This window comes from Coenobita brevimanus, chromosome 55 (assembly GCF_032717465.1).
Source record: "Coenobita brevimanus isolate Jiangsu-jjx chromosome 55, ASM3271746v2, whole genome shotgun sequence".
Taxonomy (NCBI): domain Eukaryota; kingdom Metazoa; phylum Arthropoda; class Malacostraca; order Decapoda; family Coenobitidae; genus Coenobita; species Coenobita brevimanus.
In genome coordinates, this window is record NC_137008.1 from 32,888,746 (window position 1) to 32,906,488 (window position 17,743).

Here is a 17,743-nt window from a genome sequence, read left to right on the forward strand (position 1 = left end):
CTGAAGGCTGCTGCTGAGAAGTTTGCAAGGCTTCACGACGCCCTAGACTTCAAGGCATCCGAGGGTTGGCTCTTCGCGTTCAAGTTGCGACATGGCCTTACTAACCGTAAAGCACATGGCGAAGCATTGGACGCTAACGAGGATGGAGTGGACGAGTTTCGGCACAAGGTGAAAGGCTTGATCGACAGGGAGGGCCTCACTCTCGGTCAAGTCTATAACGCTGACGAAACTGGCCTATTCTATCGCTCGGTGCCAACGAACACTCTCGCCGATGAGACGGAGAAGCGTGTACCTGGCCGCAAGCTTTCTAAGGAACGGATATCTGCTTTGTGTTGTGCCAATGCTAACGGCATGCACCGGCTTAAGCCCGTTATTGTTGGCCGTGCAAAGCAGCCTCGGTGCCTTCGTGGGGTGATGGATGTCCTTCCTGTCGTATGGTACCATTCTTTGAAAGCATGGTTCACAGCTGTGATTTTCAAAGACTGGTTTCACCATCACTTCGTCAAGGAGGTCATACATTACCAGACGAAGACACTGGGAATTCCTCGCGACCAGGTAAAGGCTCTCCTTCTCCTCGACAATGCACCTGCCCACCCGTGCGACAAGGACTTGGTTGCTGAGAATGGCCGTATTAGGTGCATGTTTCTGCCACCTAATACGACTGCTCTCATTCAACCAATGGACCAAGGAGTGATCGTGGCAACAAAGCGCCTGTACCGTCGGAAGTTCCTGGACGAGGTGATGGTGGTTCTCGAGGACGAGGACGAGCGCAGGGAAGGACGTGACACTCGAGGCAAGCGGACTTTGGAAAACCTTCGCCGCTACAACATCAAGTCTGCGCTGTACAACTGGGCTAGTGCATGGAAGGAAGTCCCTGTGAAAACTCTTGAAAATGGTTGGTCTCGTCTGCTTCTCGGAACAGATGTGGAGTACGATTTCCTAGGGTTTGACGTGGATGACTTCCATGCACGGCTACGTACGCACGGCGACGATGTTGATGTGGACGATGTTCGTGAGTGGTTGGACGACGACGAGGGCGATCCTGGGTATCAGACGTTGTCTGATATCGAGATCGCGTCTTCGGTTGCTGGTGTCAGTCCCGAACTTGAAGATTCCGACGACGAAGGCGATGATGATGCAGACTCCGCCCAGCAGGACACTACTCCAGCCATCCCCAAGCTGAGCGCACTCCGGGAACATCTAGAGTTCGTCCTAGACTACCTGGAACACCCGGACTGCGACAGGGAGATGGGGCCCTTGGGACTCGTGGAGGAAGTGCGTGCTTTCCGGCAGCGCATCATCAATCGCCAGAATCGTCGGTCCTTGCGTCAGTCAACGATTGACAGTTTTTTCAGGCCCGTGACCCCCGCTGTGCCAAGCCCTGGTTCCACTCCGTTGCCTCCCCAAGACAGGCCCTCATGCTCCGAGCCACAGCCCAGCACATCAGCTACAGTGGAGTCACCGCTCGACGTGAGTTTGCGGCTGTCTTCAGAGTCTTCTGTAGTCGGTACGCCATCACCACTACCCACCGATGCACCCCTTGGACGCCTGCCAGTGATACTCTCGGGCTCTGACAGTGAATAAACAGCAAGAACTTCTCCACTAGACCACACGGGAATTTTGAGTGTTGTGCAGTGAAAAAAACGGTGTGTTGTGTTAAGGTTTTCAAGTTGGGAGAAAAGACTAAGTAGAAAAGAAATTTAACGTAACTAACCTTCTTTGTTTTGGCTTTGGAAACTTAAAAAAACTTGGGAAAAGTTAATGTGCAACACTTAAATTTAATGGAACATTATTTGGACTAAAGTGAACACTGTGAAAAGAACGGACTTCTGTGTGTTAGTGACTAAGTTCAGTGCAAGACTTCAGGAAGAGTGTAGTGCAAGTGCTTCAGGAAATCGTTCTTACTGTCAGAGTCCGAGAGGAGGCGGTTATTCATCGAGGTGGCCAGGGACTTGCTGTAAGTAGCCAAAATGTTTCATGTTGTACTATTTTCCATACTATATTTACCAGAATGTTTCATATTGTATTTTTTCCCATACTATACTTACCAGAAAGTGTCATACTGTACTTCTTTCCATACTAAACTTACCTCATGCATGTGCAGTAGGAATGTGTTTTTCAGAGTTCGGTTAGGTTCGGTTAGGTTAGGTTCGGTTAGAGTCCATAAGTACCAGAATGTTTATTAATGTATGAACATACTTCTAAACCCACATTTTATGTGTCTATTGCATTTATTTCAGTCATTTATGTGCCTTATTGGTGTGATTTGGGTGTTAAATAGGTGCTATGCATGTCCGGAGGGAGTTGTATAGGTGTTTCTCTGTGTTAGGGTCCGTAAGTACAAGTCCATAAGCTGGGGCCCAATATCCGGACAAAACCAATATCCGAACCTACCGATGGCTCTATTGATCCGGATATTGGAGTGATTACTGTATATATATATATACAATATATATATATATATATATATATACAGTATATACAGTATGTATATATATATATATATATATATATATATACACAGTAATACCTTTAAGACCTGGATGCCCTAGTCCCGAACATTTTGGGCTCGGTTCTTCGGAAACCATAAATGGCCAAAAAATGTCAAAATGCAAAAAAAAAGCTGTTACGTTTTCATCCCTACTTTAAATTTCCTGTGCGGTGACAAACAGCTATGTTTTTGCGCGTAGCTCCTCTGACATCCGCTATAGTGCCCCTGCATCCTCTCCATTTCCCGCTTACCTACCATCATGATTGCACGCTCGTCACTATGGCTGCCCACTTGCTCGCTTTTGTGGTGGTGCCCTACAGGCTGCAGGCCCTGCTGTTCCTCTGCTGCCTCTTACTCGTGTGTGTGATGATGGCCCCGCCACCTGAGAAGAGGAAACGAGTGGTTCTGACTCTGGAGAAGAAGAGGAAGATATTGCAGAAGGTGAACATGGGGCGGTCGACCTTCTGCATCCTCCGTGAATTCAACCTGGTGCGATCTACCTTGTTTGATATAAAGAAATTACGGGACAAACTCACCCAGTACATGGCAGACTTTGTATCGAAGACCAAATGCAACGTGCAGAGGAAGATTATGTACCCTTCCAGTTTTGCAAAAGTCAACCACTCCACGACGATTTGGTATCATCAACATCGTGCTGCTGGTGTGCTGGTGTGTGGCATGGAGCTGAAGGCTGCCGCAGAGAAGGTCGCAAAGCTACACGACACCCTAGACTTCAATGCATCCAAGGGTTGGCGAAGATTTATTTTGTGTTGTGCCAATGCTAACGACATGCACCGGCTCAAGCCCGTTATTGCTGACCGTGCAAAGCAGCCTCGGTGCCTTCATGCGTTGATGGATGTCTTTCCTGTCATGTGGTACCATTCTCTGAAGGCTTGGTTCACAGCCAAGATCTTCAAAGACTGGATTCACCAGCACTTTGTCATGGAGGTCATCCATTATCAGACAAACACACTGGGAATCCCATGCAACCAGGTAAAGGCTCTCCTTCTTCTGGACAATGCATCTGCGCATCCGTCCAACAAGGAGTTGGTGGCTGAGAATGGCTGCATTAGGTGCTTGTTTTTGCCACCTAATCCTACTGATCTTATCCAACCAATGGACCAAGGAGTGGTCGTCACAATGAAGAGGCTGTACCATCAGAAGTTCCTGGACATGGTGATGGTTGTTCTCAAGGACGAGGACAAGCGCAGGGAGGGACAGGACACACAAGGCCAGCAGACTTTGGGAAACCTCTGTCACTACAACCTCAAGTCAGCAATCTACAACTGGGTCAGTGCATGGAAGGAAGTCCCTGTCAAGACTCTGGAAAGTGGTTGGTCTTGTCTGCTTCTCGGAGCCAATGAGGTGCATGACTTTCTAGGCTTTGATGTGGATGACTTCCATGCACGTCTTCATGTGGCTGGCGATAAGGTGGATGTGGACAAAGTGCGTGAGTGGCTGGATGATGATGAGGGCGATCCTGGATATCAGATCATGTCTGATATTAAGATAGCATCTTCTGTTGCAGGTAAAAGTACCCAGTTGGAAGATTCTGACAAGGACAGTGATGATGATGCGGACTCCTCTCAGCGCGCCATTACTCCAGCCATCCCCAAGCTAAGCGCACTTTGGGAGCACGTCGGGATCGTTCTTGACTACCTGGAACACCTGGACTGCGACAGGGAGATGGGGCTCCTAGGACTTGTGGAGGAAGTGCACGCTTTTCGGCAGCGCATCATCAATCGCCAGAATTGCCGTTCCTTACGTCAATCAACCACTGACAGTTTTTTCTTGCCCGTGACCCCAGCCATGCCCAGCCCTGGCTACACACCACTGCCTCACCAAGATCTGCCTTCTACCTCCGAGCCACAGCCCAGCACATCGGCCATGGTGAAGTCTCCACTGGACATGAGTTTGCGGCTATCTTCAAAGTTGTCTGCAGTGGGTAGCCCATCACCACGTCCCAGTGATGTGCCCCTCAGCCACCTGCAACACCTACTTTCTGGCTCTGACGGTGAATAAACAGCAGTAACTCACCATAAACCAAATGAGAATTTATGGTGTTGAGCAGTGTTAACAACAGAATGTGCAGTGTTAAGAAATTAGAATTAAGAGTGCAAAGGATTAAGTGCAGAGTGAAACACTACCGTGTTGCAACTGCCATGCAGCAAGTAAGAAAAGAATATGCAGTGTTAAGAAATCAGAATTACGAGAGCAAAGGAATATGTGCAGAGAAAAACACTACCGTGTTGCAACTGGCATGGAGCAAGTAAGAAAAGAATGTCCAGTGTTAAGAAATTAGAATTCAGAGTGCAAAGGATTAAGTGCAGAGTGAAACATTAGCGTGTTGCAACTGGTGTGGCGCAAGTAAGAACAGAATGTGCAGTGTTAAACAATTATAATTCACAGTGAAAAGGATTAAGTGCAGTGCAGCACTGGATTATTGTACATGCTTCAAGTGCACCTTCACCACTGTCAGAGCCATAGAGGAGGCAGGTTAATCTTTGCGAAGGCAACAGACGTGTCGTAAGTACCCTGTACACTGCTAAATAAATAAATATATATATATATATATATATATATATATATATATATATATATATATATATATATATATATATATATATATATATATATATTGATCTATAAATCTATATATATTTATCTATATATATAAATATATATATAAATATATATATATATATACAGTAAATCCTCCTTTTTTGCGGCGTGGATGCTCTGCCAAAACCGCGCGAAATGTTGAATTGTGAAGTTAAGAATTAATGGGAAAAACAGAGGAGCATTCCAGTGGGACATGTACCTACCTTATCAGAAAGTACTATAAAACCAAACAGGCCCTACCAAAATTAAATGAAGAGTGTTTACTAGTGCTAAAACAGTATAACACAATAAACATGTACCTGAAAAGGCATTAAAGCTGTTGTAAAGAGCTGCAACATCAAAAATCCTTACCAGAAATGAGATGTGGACTGGCTTGAGTGGCAGGTGAAGATGTGTTGAGGGTAGATGGGCTAGTTAGTTGGTGACATGAGCCTCTCTGGGGAAGCCCCTTCATCTATGCCGAAGCCCTCAAAGTGGAACTCAGGCTCCAGCACCTCCACTTCCTCTCTGTCCACTTCTCCTTCATCCACCCCTGCTGGCACGTCCAAGTCTTGCAGAATAGCAGCCACATTCTGTTTCTCATGAAAAAATCGTATGATCCAGGCTTGTCTCTGCTTCTTTATGTTTCTGTTGTAGACGGCCATCACTTGAGACTTCAGATCACTCAAGGTCGATAGGATGTTGGCAGCATCAGGCATAGTCCTGGTGTATGCATCAAATGTGGTTGCCATGTCAGTTATGGTGGACAGGGTGGTCGCAAGATGGCCACCAACAAATGAGCATCAGTATGCGTCGTCGGCTGCCGGCTGGGAGCATCGAATTCTGGGCAAATTTGCGAATTGTGAGACAACTCGGAAACTTTTTTCTTGTGCGAAAAACGAGGCGTCGAAGTAAAATGCGTCCAAATACGAGGACTTACTGTATATACAATAATCCCTCCAATATCCAACGTAATAGGGCCATAGGTAGGTCCGGATAGTGGTCCTGTCCGGATATTGGGCCTCAGCTTATGGACTTGTACTTATGGACCCTAACTCAGATGTCGTGCCCCACTTGCTTGCTTTACTCTTTATCTATTCTTCTCCCATGGAAGACTAAGTTCAGTTACGTTAAGTCCAATTAAGTTAGTCAGATTTAATTAAGTTTCATTTGGTAGCGCTGGATAAGTCCAAGTGGGGAACCCGACATAACAACACATCAAGTACACACAAGTCCATTTAAGGCCGGCGCTACGTGGGAGCGTCTCGTTCCTTATTAAGAGGAAGGGATTCTAGGGTTACTCAAACTAATTTTCTCTTTTTTGTTTATCTACAATTTATGTACAATTTATACACTAAGTCAAAGCAATCAACTGATTTGGTCCACTCTATGATCTCCAAGTTATGCAGCTACCTTTTAATCTTACTCTACAATAAAACTATTAAATCATGCCACCTTACAATGGTAATCAATAATACAACTAAATTCCATTAAACAAGTAACAGTTCACGAATATTATTACTCGTCACTGAAGATAATACTCTCTCTTACTAAAATAAAACCAAGACTATTATGGTTAAATACAAGGTAATACTAAGAACAATACTCTAGCACACCATCATCTCCTCTTTGCATTATTACTACTAGAACATTAATCTCTGTAACACTTTATTCTCGTATCACTTCACCTTACGTTATTTCAATATATTTCTGCAAAATTAATATCACTCTTTAACACCGTCATGTACCCTAACTCAATACTTCTCCATAAAGACACTTAACTTTTATATAATCTTTGTTCCTTTCACCATTGAGCAAATAAGTTAATTTAACAATCATACAAACTATCTGGCCCGTCCTGTTATACCCTACCACGAATCTACAGTATACTCTTAATATTTTTCACAGTATATTTCACTTTCTTCTCTTTTCTTTTCTCTTTCCTTTTCTCAGTTCCACTTTCCTCTATGTTCTCTAACAAGAATATCTACTCACTGATACCGTAGAGTACCAAGACATCGCCAGTCTCGTCGTCGTGGTAGGGTGCTCAGGCGGCCTTCTCGCTAAGATCTTCCCCCAGGTTCTTCTCGACTCTTTGCCCTCTCTGCTTCTACTGACTCCCAACCTTCTGCTTCTCCCTCAGGAAAAGTACAGCGGTCGGAAGTAGGCATGCACTCTACATATCCTTCGTTCACTTCTCTCAGTGTTCTTAGTCGGGTCTGGTCTGCAACATTTTGAAACAATGTCCATTGTATAACGTTAATTCACACTAGACATTGCTACCCTTTAGTTTTGACTCACTCTTCTCTTATCTCTGTATCCATTAAGGTATCCATTAGGTCGTATCTAGCTCTCCGTCAAATCTAATTAAGTGTAGACAGTACAGGGCTGTGAGAGTAACTGTGTGCCTCGGCACTCCCTCTTATTATTATTCATTGTTCATTCACTTTTCATTCTTCATTCTTCATCATTCACTGATCTACGGCTTCTTCCATCTTTTCAAGGTGCCGCAGGTAACGATATTTGTCACGTAACGTTTTTCGATATCCTTTATCCCCCACTGATTGTTGTGGATGACGTGGTTGTGGTATGGGTGGTTGTGGTTGGATGGTGGGTGGTCTGATGGTGGGTGAGTCAGCCGCAGCCGCGTGTGCGTTCTCATCGAATGCCTGGTGTAAGTCGTCATCACCATCATCAGCATCGTCAGTACCGTCGTTGTCCTCCGTATTGCTGTAGTTGTTGCCGCAGCTTGCCGTGCGGCGACACAGAGAAACACCTATACAACTCCCTCTGGACATGCATAGCACCTATTTAAGACCCAAATCACACCAATAAGGCACATAAATGACTGAAAAAAATGCAAAAGAACCATAAAATGAGGGTTTAGAGGTAGGTTCATACAATATTAAACATTCTGGGTACTGGCTCCTGGACTGGTACTTATGGACCCTAACCTAGCCTAACTCAGAAAAACACCTTCCTACTGCACATGCATAGCTCCTAACACCCTATTCACACCAATAAAGGACATTAAAGAGTGAAATGAGGTGTTTGAGCTAAGTATAGTATGGAAAAAAGTACAGTATGAAACATTCTGCCTACTTACAGCAAGTCCATGGCCATCTCGATGAATAACCGCCTCCTCTTGGACTCTGACGGTAAGAAGGATTTTCTGAAGCACTTGCAGTACACTGTTCATGAAGTCTTGCACTGAACTTAGTCAATCGCACTCAGAAGTCCGTTCTTCTCACAGTGCGCACTATTGTCTAACTTATGCTCCATTGTAATTTACTAAGTGTTGCACTCTGCACTTTAACTTTTCCCACTCTTCTAACCATTTTCTAAAGCAAAAACAAACAAGTCTATTTACGTTAAATTTTGTTCCAAATTTGTCTTTTCACTCACAACTGTAAATCCTTAACACAACACATTGTTTTTTTCACTGCACAACACTGTAAATTCCCGTGTGGTCTAGTGGAGAAGTTCTTGCTGTTTAATCACTGTCAAAGTGCGAGAGTATCACTGGCAGGTGACCTAGGGGTGCGTCGCTGGGTCGTGGTGATGGCGTACCCACTGCAGACGACTCTGAAGATAGACGCAAACTCACGTCGAGCGGTGACTCCACCGTGGCTGATGTGCTGGGCTGTGGCTCAGAGCATGAGGGCCTGTCTTGGGGAGGCAACGGAGTGAAGCCAGGACTGGGCACAGCGGGGGTCACGGGCCTGAAAAAACTGTCAATCGTTGATTGACGCAAGGACCGACGATTCTGACGATTGATGATGCGCTGCCTGAAAGCACGCACTTCCTCCACAAGTCCCAAGGGCCCCATCTCCCTGTCACAGTCCGGGTGTTCCAGGTAGTCGAGAACGAACTCTAGGTGTTCCCGGAGTGCAATCAGCTTGGGGATGGCTGGAATAGTGTCATGCTGAGAGGAGTCCGCATCATCGTCGCCATCCTCGTCGGAATCATCAAGCTGGGTACTTACACCTGCAACTGAAGACGCGATCTCGATATCAGACAATGTCTGATACCCAGGATCGCCCTCGTCGTCATCCAACCACTCACGCACATCGTCCACATCAACATTGTCGCCATGCGTACGTAGCAGTGTATGGAAGTCATCCACGTCGAACCCCAGAAAATCGTACTCCACATCCGTTCCGAGAAGCAGACGGGACCAACCAATTTCTAGAGTCTTGACAGGAACTTCCTTCCATGCACTGGCCCAGTTGTAGATTGCAGACTTGATGTTGTAGCGGTGAAGGTTTTCCAAAGTCCGCTGGCCTCACGTGTCCCGTCCCTCCCTGCGCTCATCCTTGTCCTCGAGAACAACCATCACCTCGTCCAGGAACTTCCGTCGGTATAGGTGCTTCGTTGCCACGATCACTCCTTGGTCCATTGGTTGGATGAGAGCAGTTGTATTAGGTGGCAGAAACATGCACCTAATATTGCCATTTTCAGCAACCAAGTCCTTGTCGCATGGGTGGGCAGGTGCATTGTCGAGGAGATGGAGGGCCTTTACCTGGTCGCGCGGGATTCCCAGTGTCTTCGTCTGGTAATTGATGACCTCCTTGACAAAGTGGCGGTGGAACCAGTCTTTGAAGATCTGGGCTGTAAACCATGCCTTCAAAGAATGGTACCAGACGACAGGAAGGACATCCATCACCCCACGAAGACACCGAGGCTGCTTTGCACGGCCAACAATAACGGGCTTAAGCCGGTGCATGCCGTTAGCATTGGCACAACACAAAGCAGATATCCGTTGCTTGGAGAGCTTGCGGCCAGGTACACGCTTCTCCGTCTCCTCAGCTAGAGTGTTCGTTGGCAAAGAGCGATAGAATAAACTAGTTTCGTCAGCATTGTAGACTTGACCGAGAGTGAGGCCCTCCCTGTCAATCAAGCCCTACACCTTGTGCCGAAACTCGTCAACTCCATCCTCGTTAGCGTCCAAAGCTTTGCCATGAGCTTTACGGTTGGCAAGGAGATGCCGTAACTTGAACGTGAAGAGCCAAACCTCGGATGCCTTGAAGTCTAGGACGTCGTGAAGCCTGGTGAACTTCTCAGCAGTAGCCTTCAGCTCCGTACCACGTACCATCACACCAGCAGCACATTGCTGTCGATACCAAATCAACATGGAGCGGTCGATTTCAGCAAACTTGGGAGTAAACATCACCTTCCTCTCCACGTTGCGTTTGCTTCTCGATGAGAAGTCAGCCGTGTACTGCATGAGTTTGTCTCGGGATCTCTTGATATCGAACAAAGTAGATCGGGCCAGGTTGAACTCGCGGAGGATGCGGGAAGACCACCCCGCATCTACTTTCTCCAATATCTCCCGTTTCTTCTCCAGAGTCAACACCACTCTCTTCCTCTTCTCAGGCAGCGGGGCCATCATCACACACACTAATAAGAGGCCCGAGAGCAGCAGGAGTGCCTGCAGCAGGTAAGGAACCACCACAAAAGTGAGCATGTGGGCAGCCATGACGACAAGCGTGCACTCGCGGCGAGAGACAGGCGGAAAGTGGGGAGGATGCAGCAGCACTCTATCGGACGTCGGAGGAATGACGCCTCACAACAAAGCTGTCCCGCGCCGCGCGCGGCAAGTTCAAATTACGGGCGGGAATTTTTTTTTTTTCCGATTTTTTTGCGGTTTTCGGACCACTTTGGGAATATTGGATCCCGGGACGATTATGTCCAGTTAGTGGGGATGTTCAGATATTGGGCATTTGGATATTAGAGGGATTACTTTTATATATATATATATATATATACTGTACATATATATATATATATTTTTTTTCATTCATTGCCAGACGCCATGTATCCCAAACGGGGTGGCCAAGGGCTTAGAGTTAATTGTTTTATAGGGAGGAGCACTAATCCTCCACCAACCCCACTTGACACGTAGGGACACCAACAGCATCTGGTGTTCCCAGGCGGTCACCCATCCAAGTACTAACCAGACCCAACATTGCTTAACTTCGCTGATCGGACGGGAAGCGATGTACTCAATGTGGTATATATACTGTATACATAAATATATATATATATATATATATATATATATATATATATACATATATATAAATATACTGTACAGTATATATATATATAAATATAAATATATACAGGTAAGCCCTTAATTCATGCGAACCTTTTTCACGCGATTTCAGTTATCCACGAATTTTTCGTACAATAATTAAAACAAAATTATAGTATTCAAATAAATAATTTTAATATACAAGAGAAAAAAATAAAGTATAAAAATGCCTACCTGCTGCCCGTGTGCATACATATGTGTGTGTGTGTGTGTGTGTGTGGGAGGTCGGTCTACCACGCACCACACAGTCAGTTTGAATCCGACGGTCGAACCATGCATGACTCGCGAATCTTTATTTGTGGCTTATTTTTTCTGCCTTCAAGTGATTGCTTGCCTTGTCTGCCAACATGGGGCCTAAGCGTAGTGCTAGTGATACATGTGGTAACACACCAAAATGGACTGTAACGTGATGTTGCTGACAGAGAAAGTTGTGTTGGACAAACTTAAGGGAGGAATGTCGGCGACAATTCTCCATCAGGACGATTCCCCGTCATTTATTTACATACCAGTTTATTTAGCAAGTACAGTACACTAGTCTTTTAATTATATGAGTTATAAAATCCCCCTGAAAATTAGTTATTAAAGTATTAATTAATCAATAATTAGTATATTTATAGAATGATAGGGAATCGTCCATGATTCGATGGTGTATTGCCTTCATGGTGAATTGTCTTGGAACTGTGTGTTTGGGGTGAATGAGTCAACTGTTTGGACAATAAAGAAGGCAGAATGTAGCATATGGGAGGCAGTGAGGACTTGTGCACCAGACTGCAGAAGTGTCTCCACCTACGCCTGTGCTTGTCAGGTTTCAGTGTTAAATTTCTTACATTTTTGTTGTTTTTCATACTTTATGCTAGTTTATAAGGTGTATGTAGTGCATAAACAGTATTATTCAGACGTAATATAATTAGTAGACATGCGTAATTATGTGCACACAAGGGCAGAACATATACACGAATTTACCACATACGCGAAGGGTCTGGGAACTTAACCCTCGCGTGAATTAAGGGCTTACCTGTATATATATATATCGTTTTCGTTTTCGTTTTCGTTTTTAAAGGCTCCAACATGCTTGCATGTGTCGGCCTTGGTCACCTAATGGCGGCTCTCCATGCTGCACGATCCATTGCAGCCTCCCTGTTCAGTCCCTTAACCCTAAGGTCACACTTAATGACCTCATCCCATGTCTTTCTCGGTCTACCCCTCATAACCCCACCCCCAATATTAACACTTCTCACCTTCCTCACCCAACTATCATCCCCCATCCTCTCCACATGTCCAAACCACCTCAATCTACCTCTCCTCATCACAACACCAATACACTCCAGTCCCATCCTACCTCTCAACTCTTCCATTGTAAACCCAGCCCCTCCAGGCCTTGGACGCAGGGACGCACTGCACATCCACCTAATCATTGTCATTTCTGTACGTCTGAGCCGGCGAATGTCTTCCTCCTTCACTGCCCAGGTCTCACTGCCATACAGCATTACACTCCTAACACACGCTGCATACAAAGACCCCTTAGCACGTAGGGAGAGCCCCCTCAATGTCAGGAGAGGCAAGAGCTCCCTGAACTTCTTCCAACCACTTCTCACCCTAGCCACAGAGCTAGCTCCAGCCCCACCTCCAGCACACAACATGTCTCCTAAATAACAAAACTCTTCCACACACTCAAGAGATTCACCAGCAAGTTCAATTCTTTCACGTCTGACGATCTCCACCTGCTCACCCCGGCACGCCGTACACATAAAATCAGCATTATCTCGCAGTCTACCTCTGATACCACTACATCTCTTATGTATATATATATATATACTGTACATATATATATATATTTGTACACCCACCACAAATTGACTTAGGACCTACACACAGACTTGCTACGGGAGAGTAGTCTGTCCTTGCTTTGTGTTTCCACCTCTACCAAGTGAATTTTGGGGGCAAGAAGTAACTGGCAACTCCTCTTGTGTTGGCAGGTGGTGGTGAAACACTCAGCATGTCAGTGCTTGCCCACAAGCGAGAGTGGGAGCATTTGTTCTCGTCACTCCGAGCTTGCACCTCCCTCTTTTTTCGTATGCATTACTATTTGCCCTGTTATTTCCCTAGAGTCGAGTTGTCATGCCTGGAAAGTACTGCTTAAGGGATGAGAGGGTCAGTAACATAGCATGGAGGCAGGATAATGTCCCTGTTAACGCAATTTGTGAACGTACTGGACGCACAAAGTCAACTGTCATGAAGATTCTTGCTGCAGCGTGTGGCCTGCCACCTGATGTTGTATTAGAGCACAAGCATGGCGGTGGAAAGGAGAGGACGATGTCCAGAGGTACAGATACGCTTCTGAAGAGGGAGATAATCAAGAATCCTCAACTGACAGCGGCAGAATTGAAGAGAATGCTTTCCCAGCTGTTACAAGACATCTCAGTTCAAACTATCCAATACTGCTTGCAGAAGGAGCTGGGTTTGCCAAGCCGCACCGCGGCCAAGAAACCGCTTCTCACTGACCCCATGAAGAAGCAGCACATTCAGTTTACCAAAAAGTATCCACACTGGGCATCGGATGAGTGGAAAAAAGTTATGTTTTCCGATGAAAGTACATTTCAAGTGTTCCAGGTGCGTTATGCCAAGGTTCGTCACCCTGCCTCTCGTAATCGATATGACCCTGCTTACACAGTGCCGACTATTAAGCACCCACAATCAGCAATGGCATGGGGGTGTTTTTAAGGTGGAATGGGAAAGGGGAGGCCTCTACTTTCTTCCTCAGAAATTGATGATGAATGGTGGCCTGTACATTCAAGTTCTGAAAGATCACTTCTTAAACTTTTTTGCTATTCATGGATGCGACTTTTTCATGCACGATTCAGTTCCATGTCACAAGTCAAGAAAGGTGACAAAATGGCTTCAGGATAATCGAATTGAGGTCCTCAACTGACCTGGCAACAGTGCAGATCTAAATCCGATAGAAAACTGCTCGGCAACGATGAAGAAAATCATGGCAGAGAAGAAGACACCCAATCTGGACAACCTCAAGTCTGAACTGACAAATGTTTTGTGCAAAGAAATGTCTTTAGATTACTTTAAAAATCTAAGTGATTCCATGCCAAAATGCATCCAACTGGTCCTGAAAAACAAGGGAAACATGACTTCATATTGATGAATGGCATTTCATGAACAAACATTGTGATATACTATGATTTCCATGTTTTTAATACCTTGTTGGGGGAGGTCCTAAGTCAATTTGCAGTAGCTGTGTGTGTGTGTGTGTGTGTGTGTGTGTATATATATATATATATATATATATATATATATACAGCCAATCCTTGTAAATTGCGGCAATTTGGGTTTGGACCACTGCCATGATTTATGAATTCCGTGATTTATGAATAATAAATCTTATGTAAAAAATTAATTTGGGTCTGGACTTTGGCCAACTCACCCCCACAGCACCCTACCTGCACCTATCTAGGCACCATCAAACACAATCATACAAATTTAGGAATATTCAGTGCATGTATTAAGGGATCTCGCCTTAATCCTATGACGAAATTGCTTAAGTGAATGAAGTGGGGTGGTGTTGAGAAGAACTTAGAACCTCTCTGCACTTGTTCTTCCCAAAGTCTTTCACCAGCTTTGAAAACTTCTCTCCCCTCTCAACACGACAAATGAGCTCCAAATGTTGACTGTACAACAACGGTGGCAGCTTCTTGACGCCATACTGCTCAGAGCGGTTCATCGGGAGGTCGGGAGAGGCCATGGCAGGTAGGAGGCGGTGGGAAGTTGCACAAAAAAGGCAGGTACCTCTGGTACTCCATGGCGATGGTCTGTAGTGTGAGGACTGGCGGGACAACAACAACAACAACATGGCGGCATTAGTATGCACACTTGTCACCAGGGACGTGCAGTTATTGGTTGTTGGGTCACGATTTTCAGTTTGAATGCCGTGGTTTACGGTTCTCCTCGGAAAAGGCCGACTTGGGTGCCTAGGTCCGCGATTTTCGTGCCTTAACAGCGATTTAAGGTTGCTGGCAGTCTGACGGCCACTTAGCCGTGATTTACGAATCCGTGCTTTATGAACACGCAGCTTACGAGGATTGAGTGTACATCAAATGTGAGAGATGTGAGTGTAATATTCAGGAAGTTGGTATTGATATCGCAACATCGTGTATATGCTAAAAAAGAAGTGAATTAAAACTAAGCAGTGTACCTTGGATATTAAGAGTTGTGATTGAGTTGAACTATGCTAATGATACTGTACTGGTTTGTGGAAGTATTTACGAGATGTGGAGGGTGCTTGACTGTCTGGTGGAGGAAGGAGAAAAGATGGGATTGGTAATAAATTGTGGAAGGACTGAAATTATTAATATGAACGTGGAGAACCAAGTCGATTATGTAATTGAGAATAATGTGGTGAAGAATGTAGAAAAATATAAATATCTGGGAACGATTGAATCATCTAATGGATCATTAAACAATGAAATTGAGGAGAGGATTAGACATGCTTGGCAAGCTGTTGGAATGTTGAAATCTGTTTGGAATTATAATATGTTTTTGGTACATACTAAAGTAATAATTTACAAGTCCATGGTTAGACCAATTTTAATTTATGGGCATGAGTCATGGTACAGTACAATTGCAATAGATCAGAAGGTATTAGGATCTGAGAATAAAATACTGAGAAGGATACTTGGGATAAAGTGGCATGACAGAGTTACAAATGAAAGAGTAAGGGATATTACGAGAGTGGAACCAGATGATGAATATGTGAGACTGTCTCGCTGGAGATGGCAAGAGACAAACACTGGTGGAGAGAGTTCATCGAGAACCTATGCATCCCGTGGGGTGCCACAGGAAATGATTGATTAATTGATACTGGGCTGTCATAGAGAAGGTTCTGGTGTGCCACTGTACTTTAAAGGCTAAACTCAATGCTCGCTGTCTGGCTGTTTGGGTGTATGATGGGATAAACACTGCATGAATGGGAGTGTGACTAAAAAAAAAAAAAAAAAAAAAAAAAAAAGGGGCGGAACCTAACATAGCGGGCGGAACCCAACCTAACATAGCGGGCGGAACCCAACCTAACATAGCGGGCGGAACCCAACCTAACATAGCGGGCGGAACCCAACCTAACATAGCGGGCGGAACCCAACCTTACATACCGGGCGGAACCCAACCTTACATACCGGGCGGAACCCAACCTAACATAGCGGGCGGAACCCAACCTAACATACCGGGCGGAACCCAACCTTACATACCGGGCGGAACCCAACCTAACATAGCGGGCGGAACCCAACCTAACATAGCGGGCGGAACCCAACCTAACATAGCGGGCGGAACCCAACCTAACATAGCGGGCGGAACCCAACCTAACATAGCAGGCAGAACCCAACCTAACATAGCGGGCGGAACCCAACCTAACATAGCGGGCGGAACCCAACCTAACATAGCGGGCGGAACCCAACCTAACATACTGGGCAGAACCCAACCTTACATACCGGGCGGAACCCAACCTAACATAGCAGGCGGAACCCAACCTTACATACCGGGCGGAACCCAACCTAACATACCGGGCGGAACCCAACCTTACATACCAGGCGGAACCCAACCTTACATACCGGGCGGAACCCAACCTAACATAGCGGGCGGAACCCAACCTTACATACCGGGCGGAACCCAACCTTACATACCAGGCGGAACCCAACCTAACATACCGGGCGGAACCCAACCTAACATAGCGGGCGGAACCCAACCTTACATACCGGGCGGAACCCAACCTTACATACCGGGTGGAACCCAACCTAACATAGCGGGCGGAACCCAACCTAACATACCGGGCGGAACCCAACCTTACATACCGGGCGGAACCCAACCTAACATACCGGGCGGAACCCAACCTAACATAGCGGGCGGAACCCAACCTAACATAGCGGGCGGAACCCAACCTAACATAGCGGGCGGAACCCAACCTAACATAGCGGGCGGAACCCAACCTAACATAGCGGGCGGAACCCAACCTTACATACCGGGCGGAACCCAACCTAACATAGCAGGCGGAACCCAACCTTACATACCGGGCGGAACCCAACCTAACATACCGGGCGGAACCCAACCTTACATACCAGGCGGAACCCAACCTTACATACCGGGCGGAACCCAACCTAACATATCGGGCAGAACCCAACCTAACATACCGGGCGGAACCCAACCTAACATACCGGGCGGAACCCAACCTTACATACCGGGCGGAACCCAACCTAACATACCGGGCGGAACCCAACCTAACATACCGGGCGGAACCCAACCTAACATACCGGGCGGAACCCAACCTAACATACCGGGCGGAACCCAACCTTACATAGCGGGCGGAACCCAACCTTACATAGCGGGCGGAACCCAACCTAACATACCGGGCGGAACCCAACCTAACATACCGGGCGGAACCCAACCTAACATACCGGGCGGAACCCAACCTAACATACCGAGCGGAACCCAACCTTACATACCGGGCAGAACCCAACCTAACATAGCGGGCGGAACCCAACCTAACATACCGGGCAGAA

At 46.1% G+C, this 17,743-nt stretch overlaps 1 protein-coding gene and 1 pseudogene across 4 annotated transcripts in view; both read right to left on the reverse strand.

Annotated features, from left to right (window-relative positions):
* Positions 1-17,743, reverse strand: part of LOC145401209 (alpha-ketoglutarate-dependent taurine dioxygenase-like) — a 276,565-nt gene that overhangs the window by 18,496 nt on the left and 240,326 nt on the right. The window lies entirely within an intron of this gene.
* On the reverse strand, positions 11,001-11,119 carry LOC145401487 (5S ribosomal RNA; annotated as a pseudogene).